The following is a 21,376-nucleotide window of genomic DNA, read 5'->3' as shown; positions in this document are numbered from 1 at the left end:
GATGCAGTTGTAAGGTGTGCCAGACATGTGAGTCGTGGTAACTGCTTGGGTTGCCAGCACACACATTCAGGATGATTCCCTTAGCATTACACACAACTTGGCAGTTAGAGTGAAAGCCCTTTCTATTTATGCAGAGCCTTCCCTGTTCCCCAGCTGGTGCCTTAATTTCTATATGTGTGCAATCTATGGCACCCAGTGCTTCAGCGTAGTGTGCTACAAGGTAGAACTCCTGCATATTTTTGGCCCTGTCCTCAGGAGTACTGGGAAAATATATGTGGTCATTTACATGCTGGAGAATAGCATTTAGAATTGATGGAGGATCTTAGATGCTGATGCCTATGTCACCCCCAGCATGTCCCCTGTTGGTCTCTGAAAGGTACCTGTAGCTAAAATGTGTTACACACACCTTTGTCTCCACTAGTATGGGTTCCCCTCAGTTTGTTCTGGCTCTGAGTTGAGGACGACAGAGGTTGCAGAGTTCCTGTAGTGTGTCTCTATCCACCCTGTATAATTTCGACATCATGTACTCTGTGGTAAGTTAATCGGGGTCTGAAAACTCTTCTTCTTGGCCTTGGTCTGTTAGCAGCAGCAGTATAGGCTTCAGCTTGTTGCACATAGACATGAATTAAAGCAACAGCAGCCCTTAACAATGTTTCTGTGTAGACTCCTTTCCATGGCTGTATTCCAATAGGTTTTGGAATTCACAGGGAAAACCAGCACTTAGTCTCCACGGTTGCTTTATACCTTGCTGAATAACTCCTCCATCTTGGATTGCTTGATTAGCATACACTTCAGTTACTTATGCTGTAATTAGCATGCCACAGTGTTTACTTTGTTTGTGTGGCTCTCTACACACAGTGTAGAGCTGCCTACTGAATCCAAACAGTGTGCTACCATGTGCGTGATACAGTGAGAGGTGCACACAGTGTAAATAAACTGTGTAGGTTTACTGAATCTGGTCAATAGACTTTTCTAAAACTGCCAAGGCAAGGAATTCCAAAGGAGCAGACATCGATAAAAAAGGACTGGCTACCTACATTACAGCTGAATATGCTTCATCTCAAATACTTTTATTTTTCTGTGTCATCCATGTGGATGAAACTATTGCATTACATTTGTTATTCAAAAACTCAGATAAGACATTGCATGTGGACAGGTCCAGCCACAGTTTATTTTCAGACTAAGTAACAAATGCAGAATATCCGTCCACTAAATATGACAGATATACACATACAGGCTAATAAGGAGTTACAGTTATCACTCTAATGTAAGGCACATTGCTTTACTCACATATAACATTTATCAAAGTACTTTACATTCCGGCACTGTTGCTTTCTTTTAAAGAAGACAGGCATACTGCCCTTTGATCTCAAGTACTATTTTGTCTACATATCGTTCTGTTTTAGTCATTCTCTTAACTCACCCCAATTTTCCAGGCTCTAATAAGGAAGCAGATGCAGGAATTTGACTTTGAATCTATGCCTCATCAATGGTTCAGCTAGCGCCTTGCAACTCAATAATATTCTATACTAGCAAAACTGCCTTTTATACATTGCAGTGACTACTAACTCCCTGTAATTTCTCCATGAGGTTTCAACAGTATGTCCTGTCATACTGATTGACCATCTTTGGGTAGTTAGAACTAGAAAATAAACTGATGAAATTCTCATTATTCCAAAGATTTCTTGGCCTCCACACATTTACTGCAAACAATTACCACAATTTATTGCAGCATGAATTCTATGTCTTGAAATATAGCTGGTAGCGTATTACTCTAACTTATATAGTAACTGTCAGTTTTGTGACCTCAGAGAAAGTACAGTTGTGTACACTTACCATAAATGTAGATGTTCGAGTGTATTCACTGTTGCAGTCATTACATTTGGGTAAACTGCTGGCAGGTTGCCCTTAGTCGGCCTGAATTCCAAAGTCTTGGGTCCTGCGTCAGTTGCTGTTTCCTCTTCCATGACGTCAGATCGTCAGGGGTATAAAACATGCAGCCGACGCCATTTTCTTTAGTTTTTCTTGCCCCAGATGTCAGGTGCCCCCAAAAAGGTAGCAAAAATATGTATGTATATATATATATATATATATATATATATATATATATATATATATATACACACACATGCATCAATATAAACTTTACCTTCATCTACAAGCAAATACACCACATAGCTGTAGAAGATAGAGAAGGAAAGATAAACTCCAGAATGAAAGGGGGATGGCGGACTGCAACTGTGAATACACTCGAACATCTACATTTATGGTACGTGTACACAACTGTACTATGTTCTTCGTGTTTCACTGTTGCAGTCATTACATTTGGGTAGAATCACAAAGCTATGGTTGGGAGGCTGGAGCTAAAGAGCATTAGGTGCGGCTATAAGGCCCTGCAGAACTGCAGCGGCAAAGCCTGCCCTGGACTTAGAGAGGCAAATTATAATGCTTTGTAAAGGTGTGAACAGAACTCCAAGTAGCAGCCTCTAGAATGTCTTTGGTTGGTACTCCTCTGAGAAAGGCTGCTGAAGTAGCTGCAGCTCTGGTGGAATGAGACCTAATACCCTTGGGCACAGGTTTACCATGGTGTAAGTAGCAGAAATGAATGCAATGGCTTATCCACTTTGAAATAGTCTGCTTTGGAATAGCCTTTCCTTCTGATCCTGTAGCATATGTCACTAGTAATTGCTCAGTTTTTCTTAGAGCTTTAGTCCTGCTCAAGTAGAATCTTAGCTGTCTGTGTACATCCAAGAAATGCAGAATTCTCTCCCCTTTGTTCTGCAGATTTGGATAAAAGGTTGGCAGATGAATAGTTTGGTTAAAAGCCACACTGGAAATCACCTTAGGCATAAATGTAGGATTTGTCCTCAGAGACACCATGATAAAAAGCTCTACAGCCATGAAGGCCTGTAGCTCTGAAACTCTCCTTGCTGAAGTAATTGCTAGTAGCAGAGTTGTTTTCCATGATAAGAACTTTATATCAGGGGTAGCAGCTGGTTCAAATGGAGGCAGGGTGGGCTTTTCCAACACATAACTGAGGTCCCATGCAGGTATTGGTGATCTTCTAGGAGGCCTTAAATTTTTGGATCCTCTAAGATACTGCTTTAGTAAAGGATGAGAAAAGATTGGTGGCTCTGTATTGTAATGAGCCGAAATGGCAAAGGCATGGATTTTAATTGATGAGAAAGATGCACCTTTGTCAAGCATCTCAGTCAAGTATTGTAATATCTGAGGAATATTTGGTTCTGCTGTATCAGTTCCTTGTGCTTGATTCCAAGCACAGAATCTCTTCCATTTATCAGCATAAGATTTTCTAGTACTAGGCCTTCTGGCTTCCAAAATGACATCCATCACAGCTTTACTGAGAGGGGTTGTTTGTATAACTACATGATCCGCCATGCTGTCCGGTTCACTGTTTGGAGTTGATTGTGCAGGATCTGATTGTTTTGCTGGGACAGTAGTTGAGGTCTTTGAGGCAAGGTCCAAGCTGGGTATTGAGACAAGTTCCTTAGGACTGGGTACCAGTATTGGCGGGGCCAGTCCGGGGCAATAAGTATCATCTTTGTTTTCTCTTGTCTGACTTTTAGGAGGACCTTGGGAAGCAGAGGCAGAGGAGGAAGGTTTTTCCAAATGAAGGATAGGGCGTCCACTTTCCATGCTTGTCTGTGATAAGTCCTTGTGCAGAATCTTTTCAATTGATAATTTTGAGGAGAGGCAAATAGATCTATGTCTGGGCTCCCCCATTTCTTTGTTATCATGCTGAAGACTTGTGGATCTTGTTTCCACTCGTGAGGATCCATAAGATTTCTGCTTAAATCGTCTGCCAGAGTATTTTGCTTTCCTGGCAGGAACTGAGCTTGAAGATGCATTTGGTATGTCAAAGCTGTGTCCCACAGTGCCATGGCTAATCTGCAAAGGGGGTATGAGTGTGTGCCCTCCTGCTTGTTTATATACCACATGACCGTGGTGTTGTCCGTCTTTATCAGTAGTTGTCCTGGATGAAGTAAGTCCTTGAAGGCTGTTAGGCCATTTTGAACAGCTAGCATCTCTTTCTGGTTGATATGTACATGCACTTGTTTTGGGGTCCATATGCCCTGAATGCATCTTCCCGCCATGTGGGCCCCCCAGGCATAATCTGATGCGTCTGTTGTTAAGGTATGGCTGGCAGGGGGTAGAGTGAAGGCCCGTCCCATGTTTTGGTGATATGCCTTTGCCCGCCATAGAAACTCCTGTTGTAGGCAGGGAATGAGAGGAATCCTTGTTTCCAGACTGTGACAATGTTGACTCCATAGACTTTTTAGGTCCCACTGAAGTTTCCTCATATGTAGTCTTGCATATGGAATCAGTAGGATGCAGGATGCCATGAAGCCCAAAGCCTGCAGAATTTGTCTTGCAGATAACTGGGTTTTTGTTGCCATCAGTTTGAAGTAAGTAGTCAGTTGCCTTTGCTTGTCTGGCGTGAGGTAAGCCATCTGGGCAGTTGTATTCAAGCTTGCACCCAGGAATGTTATCATTTGAGAGGGTACCAGTTGTGATTTCTTTTCATTTATTGTGTAGCCTAGGCATGTCAAAAGCCTTTTCACAAACACCAGGTGTTGAAGAAGAATGTCCTTGTTCTCTGCTTGAATGAGACAGTCGTCCAAGTAAGGATATATTTGTATACTTCTTTGTCTGCAAAATGCAATTTCTGGTGCCAGGCACTTTGTAAAGACTCTGGGCACAGTAGATAAGCCAAAGGGCAGTGCAGAGAATTGGTAATGCATTAAGCCAGCCTTGAATTGGAGGTATCTTCTGCACGATTGTCTTATTGGGACATGCAGGTATGCCTCTTTTAGGTCTAATGTCACCAGCCAAACATTCTTGCCCAGCTTGGGCAGAAGCTGCTGCAAATTCAGCATTTTGAATTTTGGAATGTCCAGGTATGTGTTCAAAATGGATAAATCCAGTATTGGCTGCCAGGCCTTGTCCTTTTTGGGTACCAAGAACAGTCTTGAGTAAAAACCTTGTCCTTTTTCCTGTTCTGGTACTGGCTGAATGGCCCCCATATCCATGAGGGACATAACCTGTTTCTGTGCCTCTGCCCATTGATTTTTTGACAGATCTGGCCAACCATTTGAAATTGGCAGAGTATGGAAATGGAATCTGTATCCCTGTTATACTATGTTTAGCACACACTTGTCCTGGGTTATTAACTGCTGGTTTTGAGCAAAAAGTGCTAATTTTCCCCCTAAGGGTGCTGCCAAAAGATAAGTGCTTGGTGTAGGAAGAGGTAAGTCATTGGGACTGTTTTCTGTAGGTTTGCGCTTTATCTCCTCCAGATTTGGAGGTAGGAGCGCCCCATTGCTTTGACCTGTATGAATCTTGTGCCTGGTATCTGGAACCCTTAGGGTGTCTGGATTTGCCCCTTTGAGCTCTGTCTGACACAGGAAGGACCAATTTTTTGTAGGCCAGTGTCTACTGAATCTTGGTGGCTGCACTTGTAAGAAGTCTTTTACAGTTTGCATGGACTTAGCTTTGTCTTCCATTTTCTTTAAAACCTCTTCTGCCTTAATACCAAACAGAGTATCACTAGCAATTTAGCTTTAACATGATCAGGCAAATTTTGTTCCTTTAGCCAGGCATGCCTCCTAATCACAGATCCAGTAACTGCGGCCCTGCAGGAGGCCTCTCAGGAATCAAAACCACACTGCAAAGTATGTTTTCCAACCCGTTCAGCTGCATGAAATAATTCCTGCAATTCTTTATTTTCTGCACATTCAGAAATCATCATTTTTTGTTTCGGCAATCCCAGAACATGTTGTTGATACTTGAGCATATGAAATTGACAGTTTAAGGCCCTAATTGCCAAGGTTGCAGATGTATAAACCTTTTTTCCCCCATCTGTCCAGTGCCCTTGAATCTCTGTCAGAGGGGGTAGGATTCTTTGCTGTTGAGGCCTTAACTCCCTTTGGACCCTGTGAAATAGTTTCAGGATCAGCAGCAGGGTTTCTAAATAAAAATTTATGTGAGTCAGGGACCTTGTAATATCTGTCAGGCTTGCTGGGAGCCGGAGGTAAGGAGTCAGGGGTCAAGCTTGACTCCGAAAACACATCATCCACAATGGCTAAAACAGGGGGTATGGCTAAAGGCCTGTGCTGAGGGAGAAGAAGGAAATCCCTGAGCCTCTTTATTGATTCTGAGAAATCTTGACTCTCCCAGTGAAAATGCTCCCTCAAAGTATGCAAGGTTTCTCCAAATGAATAATCCTCAGGAGGTGATGCAGATGGTACAGACTCCTCTGCATCAGAATCCTTATAGGGAGGTATAGATAATTCCTGATCAGAAGAGGAATCAGAAGAAATAGAAACCTGATCTGAAGATTCATAATCAGTGTCTTGCCTAGGCCTCTTATCTGGAGGGGGATGGGTACCCCTGATCAAGGTAATAAGGTCTTCAGCCATTTTGATCATCTGTTTTGTAGGCATGGAGGCCTGTGCACATGGCTCATGCATCAGTTTTTTAGTTTTAGAAGTTGCTTTTGTCTTTGGTTTTGCAGCTGTCGTCGGTTTGACATACAAATGTTGAGGCCTGACTACACCCTCAGAAGCCGGTGCCTGCTCAGCGGCTCCGGACCCATCCGAGGGAGAAACATCCGTGGGACCAATACTTTGAGTATCTCGCTGCATGCCGGACTCCCCATGGGTGTCGGTAGGGGCCTGCGACTCGAAAGTAGCGGGTATCAGGGGCTGCGAAAGCGCCTCACTGAGTACCGGCAAACAGACGACTGGCTTAGGAGAAGCTTCGTCATTGTTTTTGGACCTCAACTGTCTCTCTCTGTCCTTTTCTTTGCATTTTTTATGTACTCCGGTAGTTGGATTGCTATCCGACAACATTTCTGGGTAGTTAAATCTGTTTCCAAAATACTTTGAGGCAAAAATATACCGACGCTTAATAGTGCATTGGTTAAATCTAGCACAAAACCGACAGCCAGGCACGTTGTGATCAGGGCCTAGGCAAGGAATACAGTATAAATGGAAATCCTTATGAGGTATTTGCTTCCCACAAGTAATACAATTATTAACTTTTTCTGACATCGGTATGGAGCAACAAAAAAGTTTCCCCAACGGGGTACTTAGCTTTAGTGAAGACTTCGGTTCTGAAACTCAAACTCAAATATTTCAGGAGTCAGCTGACCGGCACTTGTGAAATGTTTCTGCTTCGGGCACTGCGCGGCAAGAAAGACTAAAGAAAATGGCATCAGCTGCATGTTTTATACCCCTGACAACCTGATGTCATGGAAGAGGAGACAGCAACCAACGCAGGACCCAAGACTTTGGAATTCAGGCCGACTGAGGGCAACCTGCCAGCAGATTACCCAAATGTAATGACTGCAACAGTGAAACATGAAGAACATCAAGGGCAAAATTGTTCACACTGCCTACCTTGACCTGGCACTGTCACAATACCTCACTCGGGCACTGCTGACAAACTAAAGAGTTTAGGTATAAACCCCTATGTCACCTGTGGATAGCCAGCTGGCTCACAGGCAGAACTCAGGAAGTTAGAACTGGAGAGTCCCCATCTACAAAGAGGCAACTCAGAAGTGAAGTTCCCCAGGGATCAGTCCTAGAACTGCTCCTTTAAGGCATTTACTTCTGATGTCAAGGCCAATTTCAGGGGCATCTGGCTAAACAAATTTGCAGAGGAGTGCAAATTAGAAGCAGTCATAGAATCCCCCACCGACACTAACGTTCTCCTGGAAGGGCTGATGCAGGCAAATAACTTGTGTCAGACCCATGAATTAAACTAAATGTCAAGAAATGTATAATAGTATCCTTTGGGATATCATCCAGTCCTAGTAATTACCATAATGACAAAGGGATTTGGAGACAGTAAACTAGCCTTTGACCATCACACGTCTACAGTAGTGAGGAAATCATTCTTATAAACAAAGGTATGGCATCTAGGTCCAAGGAGGCCACTGTTCCACTGTAGTCAGCATTCATGAAACCTATCATTGAGAACAATCCCCCCTTTGTTATGTACACAACTAGGCACATCTAACAATTGGAACATCCACAGAGATTTCTCACTAAAAGAATACAGAGCATAAGTAACATGTCACATACAGACTGCCTCAAAGCCTAATCGCTGTGCAACATGTCATATGCAAACTGCCTCAAAGCCCTATCTCTGTTTTCTGTCACCTACACACTGTTGAGGGAATATCTATGCCTGGTACACAAGGCACTACCAGACACCCATCTTTGGTAGATCTCCTACATATCCACAAAACAAACAGCACCAGAATTACCCTTTCTAAAGATTCAAACCTTGCCTGTGATATAACTAGGATGTGCTGGAGAGACGGGTATGTATTCCAGAGACTACCCCTTCTCTCAAACAGGTTCCTCATCTATGTGAAGCAGAGTTCCTCCCCAACCCATTTCAACTGTAACTTGGACAACTAGATGGGGAACAGGAAACTCCTCCCTGGATTGGCACCTATGTCTCTACTGGACACAGGCACCCTGCTTGCAAATGCTTCATCTCCTAGGCCCCTGCTTATACTTATCAGGGGTACCAGAGATTTCAGATGCATGGCCAAGCTTAATTTTGTTATCTGGAAGTCCAGTAATATTCCATCCACATCATGCTACAATAATCTTCTTGGTGAGAAATTCATATTCAGTATATTTGGAATAAGTTTCAAAAGATACTGCATCATCCCAAAAAAATTCACAGCAAGATGTCTGTCCTGTGGAGCAGGCATATGCACTGCTGCTGATACATTTTTATTTGATTTTAAACCATCTTTTAACAAACTTGAGACCTTTCTGTTTTAAACTCTATAGCAATTCAATAATTTTCACATCATGTACATTCCTGGTCTTCTTATCCCACACTAACATGTCATCACGTACATTAACAAGATCATCAAGTCCATAATTTATCTGTGTAGCAGTTTTCAGAAATACTTCATGTGTTTTAGGTATGCCAAATTAAAAAAAATCTCTTATCTCCTAACAGGTGAATTTAAAATGGTTTACCATCAAAACATTGATCACACAAACGACACCACTAACACGGACTCCGAACTGCAACTGCTGAAAATGCTGAAAACCTATATTCGGAACCGCAAAATCTTACCGCCTTTTTGACCAATGTTAGTATTTATTTTTAGGTGTAGAGTGGTCAGAAATGTTGATGTTCCGTATTTTTGAGACATTCTGAAAAAATCGGCATTACAGATTTCAAGTAAAGATGTCGACGATATGCACATTTGTCGAACCATTTGAAATAGATGGTATGTAGGTTTCCTTTTCAAATCTGATTTACAAACAAAACATGGTCCGAATCAAACAGAAAAAAAAAGAAGTTATGTACTCACCATAACGTTCCATCTGAGTAGGTACTTCATTTGTCTGCAACCTGTGGGTATCGGATCCGAGCCGGCAGCTTTCCAAGCTACAAGATCCGAGCTCCTAGCTCTTCCCCCTACCCATAATCCCCTGCTATGTGCTACATTACCTCAGATCAAACTTTTTGCCTCTTACACAACTCCTACCTTCGATAGAGGAAGTAACACCAGATAACTTTCCTAAAGCAGAACAAAGATCTCTTTGGTGATCAGGAATCCCGAAAGGTTCGGGGGATGGCAGGGGGGGGTCGGTTGCAGACAAATGAAGTACCTACTCAGATGGAACGTTATAGTGAGTACATAACTTCTTTATCTGAAGTAGTTACTTCATTTGCTCTGTAACCTGTGGGACAGAGTCCCCAGCTACCTAGGGAAAAACCCTGGGCGGCCTATGGAAGGATATTCCGAAGCACCGCAGAGCCAAAGGAAGCCCTACCTCTCGATACCATATCCAACTTATAATGAGAAATAAACGTATGTGAAGAGGACCATGTAGCTGCAGAGCATATGTCATCCAAGGGGATCCTAGACCAGAAGGCTGCAGAGGTGGCCACAGCCCTCGTAGAGTGAGCGTGAATTCCCGTAGGAACCGGTTTGCCTGCAGATCAGTACCCGTGGACTATGCATTGACAAATCCAATTTGCTACAGTCACTTTGGAAATGGCCTTACCCATGGCCGATTTAGGAAATGATACGAACAACTGGTCCGACTTGCGAAAATCCTTAGTCCTGTGCAGGTAGAAACGCAGTTGTCTGTGCACATCCAATTTATGCAATGTGTATTCTCCTTTATTCTGAAAGTTTGGGAAGAACACGGGTAAGTTTATTGATTGATTGATATTTGACTCCGAAGCCACCTTAGGTAAGAATGACGGATTAGTCCTGAGGAACACTCTATCCTTGTGAAAAATGAGATAAGGATGCTTCATACATAAGGCTTGAAGTTCTGACACCCTTTTGGCTAAAGTAATGGCCACCAAAAAGGCCGTTTTCCAGGACAAGAACTTTAATGGAATCGAAGCCGCGGGTTCAAAGGGTGGGCCTGTCAAGGCTTGTAAGACTAAGGCCAAATCCCACCACTTTCACCGGAGGCTTCAAGAGGAAAACGCCCCGTAAGAAGGTTTTACATAATTTTGTAGAAGCCAAAGATCCTAGTCCGTCTCCCACATGGAAATGGGAGATGGCTGCCAATTGCACCTTAACTATAGAAGCACTTGCTCCTTGTCGGAATATCAGAGACAGGAAGTCTAGAATAGTAGGAATAGGAACTGTAAATTGATCCAGGCCTCTATCTTTAGTCCAGACAGAGAAACGTTTCCATTTGTTGTAGTAAATCTTCCTAGTAGTCGGCTTATGTGCTGCGACTAGAATGGCCTTAACAGGAGATGAGATCCCGGGAGTCCTAGCCATCAGTGGAACTGGAGCAACCAAGCCGCAAGCTTGAGGTTCACCAGGTTTGAGGGTTGGAATCCCACCGGATGCGAAATCAGGTCTGGAATGGGATCCAGTATCCATGGCGGAGATACACTGCGAGACCGCAGGTACGGGAACAAGATCTGGCGAGGCCAGAATGGGGCTATGAGGATAACTCTGCTCCCCAACCAACGGGCTTTCTGTATGAACTTGGTCATGAGCGGAAGGGGTGGATAAGCATAAAGTAGACCGGGCGGCCAAGCATGGACTTGATCGTCTCTGGGATTCTCCCCTTCGGGGGGAAGTATTGCGAAGTACTCGCTGCATTTTGTGTTTAAGGGAGAAGCAAAAAGATCGCAGCAAGGCCAACCCCATTTGCGGAAGATCTCTTCGCAACTGATGGATTGAGAGACCACTCGTACGGAGTGAGAATCACTCTGCTCAGTTTGTCCGCCAAAATGTTGGACCGACCCGGAATGTGCGTTGCTACCAGAAAGAGGTTGGTGGATATCGCCCATTCCCACACTCTCATAGCCTCCCGGCAAAGTGGGTAGGACCTGGTTCCTCCTTGCTTGTTTATGTACCAGACAACTGACATGTTGTCTGTCTGGATTGCAATAGTCCCCAGAGGTCGAAGGTTATGGAGAGCTTGCAACGCTAGAAGCACCGCCCTCATCTCTAGGACATTGATATGCAAAGCGGTCATCAGGGGAGTCCACGTGCCTTGGACGGTTCTGCCCGAACAATGCCCCCCCACCCGAGGCGAGAAGCGTCCGTGGTCAGCGTGGCTTGGGGGGGAGGGACAACAAAAGGCCTCCCTTCCTTCAGCTCTGGTGCGTGGAGCCACCAAAGAAGGGAGTGCCTGCAAACTCTGCTAAGGGGAATCGGAGTATTCAACAGATGGAGTAGCAGGGACCACTGAACTTGAAGGGTCCACTGCAGAATCCTCATTCACAGACGCGCGTGAAGGGCGAGACTGATCGCTGCTGCCATAGATCCTAGTGCCCTCAGAACTAATTCCGCCTCCGGGGCCGGGCTTTGAAGAATTAGCACCTGACACGATAAGCTGTTTATCCTGTCCGCAGTTAGCATAGCTCGAGAAATGCGGGTATCTAACTTGGCCCCTATGAACTCCAGGACCTGTACGGGGCAAAGAGAGGATTTCTGGAGGTTTACAGAGATGCCTAAGCTCTGGGCAAGGGTCAGAGCATAATCTCTTGCCACACAGAGCTGATGCCTGTTGGTGGCGGTAAGGAGCCAGTCGTCTAGGTACGGGAAGACCTGAATGCCCTGAAGTCTCATGTGGGCTGCAACCACTGCCATGACCTTGTTGAACACCCTGGGGGCTGAGGTGAGGCCGAACGGGAGAACCCTGAACTGGTAATGACTGGCTCCCAGCCGGAAGCGGAGAAACCTTCTGGATCGTCTGTCCATCAAGATGTGGTAGTACGCATCCTTGAGGTCTATCGAGCACATCCGGTCATTCTGCCGCAGAAGGGGGAGAATAGATTGGAGGGTGACCATCCGGAAGTTTTCTTTGGGAATGAACAGGTTCAAAGCGGAGAGGTCTAGAATGGGTCTTAGGTGCCCCGTCTTTTTTGGCACTAAAAAGAACCTGGAGTAATAACCCAATCCGGACGGGCTGGATGGCTCTTTTTTCTAGCAACTTCAGGACTTCTGAAGCTGCTGCCTCCCTTCGATAGGGTGGAACATCGGGGAGGTGTCTGGTCGAGGGAGGGTGGTTTATGAAGGGGATGGTATAACCTATGGATATGATGCAGAGCACCCATCGATCTGTCGTAATGGACTCCCAGTTTGACAGGTGCTCCAACAACCACCCCCCGACTGCTTCCAGAGAGGGACAGCCGGGTAAGCCCTCAGGGCTGCTGCGCGGGTCTATCCGGTAAGGGTTCCCTGGACCCGAAGTTACGTGGTCCCCCTCTGCCTCTGGGCTGGCGTCCTCCTTGTCCTCCTCTGCCTCTAGAGGTCCGAAGCTGGATGGGATTGCTGGGACTTACGGAACCACAGCTTCTTTTGTCCCCTCTGATTCCTAGAAAAGGATCGTTGGGGATTAGAGAAGCGGACCCCGATGGCAGACAGCGTCTTCCCATCCTTCTCGCTTTGGACGAGCGTCTCGTGAATGGTCTTGCTGAACAGCGAAGATCCGTCAAAGGGTACATTCGCGAAGGACGCCTTGAAGGGATCCGCAAAATCGCAAAGACGGAGCCAGGAGTGACGTCGCAAGACGACCACGGCTCCGCTGGCCCTAGCGGCTCCCTCCGTGGCATGAGAGAGTAGACGCATGGACGTGTTAGAGATGGATTTCAGAGTGGCCACACGAGTCGAGAAAACTTTTTTGTCCTCGACCGACATGGACTCCGGAGGGGGGGCTGCAGCGTATTCCTTAATTAAGTCTTGTTGCAGCCTAATGGTATGTGCCATATAGTTCAGCGCCCTTACAGAAAAGGTTGCTGAACTAAACATCCGCTTCCCAATGCGGTCCAGTGCCCGAGATTCCTTATCTGGCGGGTGAACCGAAGAACTCTCCTGCGCGAGTTCTCTCTTGGTGGCAGCCGCCACTAACATGGCATCCACAGGGGTTCCCTTGGCCCAAGACAATCTATCCACTGGGGGCTAAGGATCTTGTAGGGTCGCTTCAAGATAACTGTGTCGGCTCCTTCCACGCCCTGGTAGTAATGAGGTCTACCAGGGGGTCAGCCGGGGGGGGGCACCCAGGAGGAAGAAGGGCCTGCCTCAAACGCATCCAGGAACACGGATTCATCCGCAGAAGGTTTTTGGGCAGACCACCCCCTCTAATACGCAACATTTTCATGATGTCTCCGAAGGAGACATCCTCGGGGGGTGACCTTGGGGAACCTTCCCCTTCATCTAAATCCGTGTCGGTTGTAACGGACTCGGGGGAGTCCAGGTGCCTCCTCTTGCACCGTTTACGAGGGACCTCCTCGGTGGGACTGTCCGAAGAGGGCTCGTCAACGGGGTCCTGTTCCTCTAAGGGAACCAACTGGAGGGCTTGAGCAGGCTGTCCCGATGGTCGGATGATGGAGGATAGACCCACATGCAGCGGGGGTACGGGAGGATCCGATGCCCGAACCGGGGACCTGGAGGTCCTCGACAGTACCCTCTCCACAACCTCAAAAGCCGAAGGAGAGCTACTCTCGTCAGGCTCTGGGAGCAATCTCCTCGGCTCTGAGGTAGGGATCGGAGTCGGAGCCGATGCAGCCAGAGCCGAGAGAGAGGTGTGCTCCGAACCCAACGGAGCCGAAGACACACCAGCTCCCCCAGATCTGATGCTCAGCCCTCGGCCCCGAGAGCTCGGATCTGACAGACTCGAAGGCACAGTCGGCGTCGAAGCGACCGGAGCTATTGGTGCCGACGAATCCCCGGTTCCGAAAGGGCCCGGATCCGATAACTCCGAGACCCGAAAATGGGTCGGAGAAGGAGTAATCGGAGCAAACATGGGGGGGAGGCATGAGCACCCCCATCTGCATTTGGGTCTGGATGAATTGTCGCATCATCCGATCCATATCTGCTTCAGTGAGGCTTCTGGCTGATCTTGAAGAAGTCGTCGAGGCGGGCCGTGAGGGTGCCTTGACGACCTCGAGGGAGACCGATCCTCCTCCTCCAGCTCCGGAGAAAAACGAGGTGAACGGAGCCGAGAGGGGGAGGATCCGTAGACCCTCGAGGGAGACCTAGCCAGCTTAGACGGTGGTGCTGAGGGTTGAGTCTCAGCCCGCCTTTTGTGGGACTTCTGTCCCTTGTCCTTATGTTTTGTCTCCACCGTAGTGGAGGTACCTGAATCCCCCGAACTCACAACCAAAGAGGGAGGTTGAGTCCCAGGTTGAGTCGGGGGCACAGAAGGCACGAGGGCTGTTGAGACAGCCTGTGCCTGAGAGGGGGAGGAAGAAGAAGCCGATTCCTGAGGCAACAAGCCCGCCAGGATCAGCTTGTTCTTCCTGTCCCTAATAGCTCGGGGATTAAAGGCCGCGCAGATTGTGCAGGCCGATGACAAGTGGGCCACCCCCAAGCATAAAACGCACTGAGTGGCCATTCGCCGGCGAAAGCTTATGGCCACACTCAGTACATTTTGAGAACACCGCCTTAGGCCCTTCAGCCATAACACCACTCACACCAAACACACCCAAACACTAAGAGGGAGGAGGGTGAAAGGCGGGAACTAACAGAAAAACTAGTTAGAAAAAGGGAACAAAGGTATCTAACTACACTATCGATAACTAACCCCATAAAAACTACACACTCTCACACTAGAAAAAAGATTTTTTTTTTTTTACAGAAAAAAGAAAAAGGCGATCAGAGGTAATGTAGCACATAGCAGGGGATTATGGGTAGGGGGAGGAGCTAGGAGCTCGGATCTTGTAGCTTGGAAAGCTGCCGGCTGGGATCCGAGATCAGATCCGATACCCACAGGTTGCAGAGCAAATGAAGTAACTACTTCAGATTATATATTTTTGTTCCTGGAATGGCAGTCAACCCTTTTCAAATAGTTACATGGACAATGTTCTGTTTTATAGCTTTATTGAAATCCTGTTTACCTACATAAAAATGATTTTTGTCTGGTTTACAGCAGTAATGTTAAACCATTCAACGGTCTCAGTCCATTCCTTAACTTCAGTCATTCAGTTCACACAGCTCAGCTTCCTTTTGTTTCGACTCTTCAAAGCTTTATGAATCTTTCCACTGAGTGTACACTCATAGTAATACTATAGGATGCCAGAATATTCTGCTTTTTTTGGAAAACAACCCAAGCTAATAGGTACATCTTTATACCCTTTCAGCCAATATGTTTGTAGGTTTATTGATTGGTGAATGGGTTTAAGGCCTACAGGCCACTGAGAAGTTTGATGCTCCTGATCCCTTGCTGGAGCTTGCTAGTCCACACGCATTCCAGTCATATATGTCATTTTTCATTAATGGGCTAAGTTTAAGTGAGCAAGTTGGAGTTTATTCCATAGTTATAGAAGGCTTTGAAATATGAAGTTGCTATGTTTCACACTACTGATTTTTTTTTAAATTTTACCTAGGAGTAGAGTCTTGTGTTCAGGTCATGGGAGGGATTTTAAGGGGTTTTGTTAATGAACTGCAGATCCCTGTAGGGTGACAGTTTGATCTCTGGCTCTCACTTCCTTCTCTTATTGTCTTCTGCTGTCAGAAAGAAAGGGGGAAGGGAAATGGCTGGGCCATTGGGGGATAGGAATTCAATCATTACAGGTGACAAGGGAGAAACGGGCCCAAACAAATGTTACTGAATTACCAGTTTTGTCGCCTAGTTTTGGGAGAAATAAGTTTCACAAAAGAGACATCTGACAAAACAAACAAATTCATTCCAGCTTCATCCAATGAACCACTCACTGCTCCTTGATGGTTAAGTGGAAAACTGAAGGTGGCCAGCAGGGAGCCAGCAGCTCTTTAAGAAGACCCATGTCATTTAAAGCAAAATAAGCGAGGACTAAAATCATGTTGTTTATCCATGACAATATCAGAAGCCAGTGGAAGGGACAGCTGAGCAAGTATGCTTCTCCATCCACCAGTACTAACATCACTAAGAACTGAGCATTCTGACGTGCAACTGACAATCAGCAATCCTAGCCAACATAAGGACATTCAGGAAAATTGGAAAATCAAATTTCCTAGCTTCCATTAGGACATTCAGGAAAACTGGAAAATCAAATGTATTTTCTGTACAACAGAAGTATTTCAATGAACTTTAACAACAGATGATTTGACTTCAGATGTTGGAGTCCTTTTCACCACTAACCTACATAATGTAATTTATCAGTTCAATTAATTACTTACAATAAACAAGCACCAGCTGTGTGAGATTTGCTTGCTAATGATGCAGATTTATCAAATCCCACCAAATCTCCCACCAGTGGGCAGACACAAAGCCAAGTAGCAACAGTGTGCAAGTAGAAATAATTTTCACCTACTCCTGTGGGCCTTAAGCCATACAACCAAGTAACAAGTCTATATGGGGAAAAAATAAGACTTTGTTTACCCTCCTTTCGGGAAAAAAAAACTCCCCAAGTCCTCAAAAGCATTGCGTAATTTATTGTTCTTTAGTAAGCTTTGCTTGCTTAGTTTCATAAGCTGCTTTCCTTTTACAAACCACAGGCCCCATCCTTTTATAAACAAGATCAGGGAGAAGGGTACAGAATGCAAAATGGAGGGAAGCAGGGTCTCTGTACTGGATCCATAGTCATAACTGTAATTAGACTCATTAGAGGAAAATGCATTAAAACATTAGCTGATGTTGGTGGTGGTATCCATTCCTTAATTTGAGGACAATTTCTATCACAATATACAAATAATTCTTGAGATGACACAATTCTGAATCCAGAGATCCTAGAAACAAAAACTGCAGAAATTTCCATATCTGCCAATTCTCTACAAGTGACTATTTGCCCTTTTTTGTTTCCCTATGTTTTCTTTAAAGTGTCAAAAACAAAATGCATTTATTCAAAACAGGCCATCATATGATGTAGGCTCTAACACCAACAAGATCAAGTGATGTTCGGTGTCTCTCACACTTTGATGTCTATATTAGTTTTCAGCACAAAAGAAACGTCTATGTGTCTTAGAAGAATTTCTTTTGACCACTATGACCTTAAAAGTGTGTGTGTGTGTGTGTGTGTGTGTGTGTGTGTGTGTGTGTGTGATCGATCTGGCCCCCTGTCCAGAACAGTTTTGTATACCTTGCACCCCCCTGGGTGACATGACAACCTTCAGCATACCCATGACCTGTAAAATGGTAAAGTGTTTTATCAGAAAATGGATGGCTGTATAGAGATTTATAAATAAAAAGATCACGGTCATTGTGCTAATTATACTTGCCTATGACAATACAATGGTATTAATGTGTTAATGACTTAACAGGGAAGATTATTCCCGGGGCATCACTGGTTAAACCTCTCCAGGCTTTTCAAAGAATACTGGTTTGTTATCCAGGTTCCCCATTTAATACAAAGGTGGGGATAATAAGTAAGTTATATAAACTGTATCCTAGTGCTCACAAGTCACAGTGATTGAAGGTGTGTTACAGCAGTTTCTTAAAGAAGGCAACTAGAACAATGGGTTTGATGTTGAACCATATTGCAGTTACGGTAATAGAGAGGTGGCTATCAAGTTAAGGGAAGGGAGTGACTGTTTATAGCGTCACTCCCACAATGGTGAAATACAGACTAACAGCACCAAGCAGAAATAATAACAAAGTTAAAAAACAGAGATATATTTTAAATATTGTGCTTACAAACCTAGAAAGTTGCTAGAGTAATAGGTTTTGCATTAGTATGGGCTTTCTGAAGGATATGAAGTCTGAAACTCAAATGCCTCTCATTGTTTAATGACTGCAACATTCTGTGATTTGGCAGAAAAAAAAAACAAATTTTATGAGAGGCAGTCTAAAAAATTTGAGCAGTTGAGAGGTATGCCCGGGAGCAATACCTGGTTAGGTATCAAGGTCATACATTAGGCAAATGAGGGCTGAGGGGATCAATTACATATGTGTGCATAACTGTCCTGACTATGCTCTTCATCCTCAGGTAAGTCATCCTATTTTTGGTCAAAGACCACCTTCCTACCAAAAGTGGCAAAGAACAGAAAATAAAAGAAAGACACCTGCATTCAAAAGGTCTAACCATGCTGATCTACAATATGCTGATGTGTGTAACATTTGAGTGCATCTTCCTAAATAATCCATAAGTTAACTGGCCCTTATGGACCCTGATTGACTACAATATTCACCACAGTAAAAGCAACATGCCTGGACTGTTTACAGTAGCAGCCATGTCACTCCTTTAGCTAGTAATAACAGTCACTAGAGCTAAGCATGCCACAGTGCAACTAAAGATATGTGGTCCTGACCTCCACAGAGACTTTCAGGGAACTTGGAAAATCAAACTTTTTTCTGTACAACAGCAGCATCGGTATTAGCAACAGCAGCAGTGTTAGTAGCACAATAGTTATGATAATTCCCTGTGGGTTCTACTCCCACACCACGTAGATGGATTGCTGATACTGCAGTGTACATTAAGAGGCAATGGAGGTGCAGTCCTAAATGTGTCCTCCTTTGGATGAGATGCCTAGTAACTATGAACCAGTTGTCAGTTTGCCAGCCATTCCTTATTGCAATCGGGTTCTGGGGGCTGGAATAATGGTTAAGGTGGCTACCTCACAGACACAGGCTACATGGTTTGATTTTCATATTTTTTTTTTTGTTTGTTTTTTTTGGGGGGGGTGTATAGCTAAGCTTAAAAAGTCCCTTGTGGTCATTAGCCTAGTCACGTATGAACATTTTGTTCATAGGTTCATACTAGGCTATCTGCCCTAGGGCATTTATAAGCCTAAAACCAAAAACCAAGTCTAGCCAGAGTGTGTTTGGCTTTCGCCACCCATTTTAAATTAATTTTGCTATGCCCTTTTTCGAGGTTAGTATACTGTGCCTCTGTCTAACAATGACACAGAAGTGATACCCGGGGTTCATAGGTTCATAGGTTAGTACTAAGCTAACTGCGAGACTCAAACCCTGCACTTTATGTTTATAAGGCAAACACCTTACCCATTAGGCCACCCTCCCAACCCTAGGTAAACCTACGATCTCCCATCCAGTCATCAAGATTCCTCTTGAAGAGAGTCAATTAGGCATTGTTGCATGTAAATAACATGAAATATACATTTACAAATTATTCAACTCCACATATTGCATTTCATTAACCACTAACCTACATTTCAGGTGTTTTCAGTTTAACTCTTTATTGTACACTACAAACTGTGTGCGCTTTGCTCTCTAATCCTTGCAGATTTATAAAGTTTAATGAAATCTTCCTTCAGGATGTACAAAGCCAGTTTTCTAACAAAAATACATAAGTAGAAATCCTTTTCACCTACCCTGAAGGCCATGAGTCATAAAAGAAAGTAATAAATTTGTATGGGACAAGTAAACTTTGCTTCACTCTGCATACGAGACAAACCCCCCTCTTCCACCAAATGTGATTGGCAATGTATTGTATTATATAACTCAAGGTTCTTCTTTTAAGTTTTGCTTAGTTACACAAGCTATTTTCCCTTCACAAACCACAAGCCTCATTATTTCGGCCACTATAATTAATTAACACACCACCTCTTCAATGTATATGAGGGGGATGCAAAATGGAGATAAGCAGAATCTCTGTAGAGGACATGCAGTCAAAATAATTTTGTGGTGCACAGAACATGGTGATTACACATCAACAGCCACAAAAAGACAAATTAGTCAGGTGCCACTATAGTGCAAGAATGTTAAGCACCTACTGCTCAACTTGTTATGGCAGGGTCTCATGCTAGGAGTCAAATATGGCAGTACTGACCAGCAAATGATTGCGGCAGAATAAAAAATCGGACTTGTTTCTGTCTGCTGTCTGTGCCAGTAATATGTCCCTGACTTTTAAACTGGGAAAGTTGATGTAATAACAGGATTTGAGTTGGGCTTATTTACCTCAAATGTATGTCATTATTAGTGACTTCAGTCCTCCGCGATTTTCAGAAAACCACAGATTTTATAAGAAAAAAATTTTTACACCGGCTTTCTGACAGTGCTAAGTTCTTTACTACTGTGAAAGCCAGTAAACCACTTGCAGCAAATAAAACTCCATGCCCTACAAAGAATTATGACCAAGCTTCGCATTTGAGGCAAATTTCTTGGCATTCACACATAAGCAGGTTATGATTGGCAACCCGCTCATACACCTCTACATTATTCAAACTAATGCCTGTCAGATGAAAATGCATTAAAACAATAGTTGTTGGTAGCATTGGCAATTCCAAAGTTTTTTGAGATGGTGGTGGGTGGAAACCAGAGTGCTTAAACAAAATACAAAACGTGCTAAAAGAATACAACTACACAAAGGCAATGCCAAGAAGTTGTAATTGAACCACAGATCCTAGAGAGATAAAAAACAACCTTAACCATTAGGCCAACATGGTGTCCACACCCTGCACAGATTAACAGTGACAGTGAATATAACCTCTAAGATGCACTAGAAAAATATGAGAAGCCTAGTGAAGTGTGATACTATTACTCAAACTCAAGATCAAAAGGTCTAGCTTAACCCAGTAATGCTGGTCTTGTTGCACATATGGAAACGTCTACTACATAGAAGAAAGCAATGGTATTTTGTAAAAACAAAACCTGACATGAAAGCCACAGGCAATTTGGATGTACCCATACCTCGCCAGTCCTCTCCTGATGTCAAGCAGGTTTATGAAGGAAAGCTAAAGTGCCATGCCAGCGTGCAGAGGTAGAACGTAGAAAGCTGGCTAATCGTCTTAGCAAATACTTCCAGATGCTTTCAGAAATAAAGGCGTATCTGGAGCGATGGGGGTGATTAGTTATCGGAACTACAATAGGAGCTAGGAATATCCTCGTAGCTCGTAGTACAACTTTTATAAATTATGATGTAGGTAAGGAGATGTCACCATAACATACAAGTCCTAAGTATGTATTAAAGCAAACATTGCCAAAAAACATGTACATCTACCTTAATTAACAAA

At 44.3% G+C, this 21,376-nt stretch overlaps 1 protein-coding gene across 1 annotated transcript in view; it reads right to left on the bottom strand.

The window, feature by feature from the left end:
• MLYCD (malonyl-CoA decarboxylase) overlaps positions 1-21,376 on the bottom strand; it is a 1,175,690-nt gene that overhangs the window by 1,076,461 nt on the left and 77,853 nt on the right. The gene's annotated exons all lie outside the window — the stretch shown is intronic.

The sequence above is a fragment of the Protopterus annectens genome, chromosome 8.part0, assembly GCF_019279795.1.
Source record: "Protopterus annectens isolate FY-2018-M chromosome 8.part0, PAN1.0, whole genome shotgun sequence".
Lineage (NCBI taxonomy): Eukaryota > Metazoa > Chordata > Ceratodontiformes > Protopteridae > Protopterus > Protopterus annectens.
Note: the sequence above shows the minus strand (reverse complement) of the source record. Positions and strands in the feature narration are given on the sequence as shown.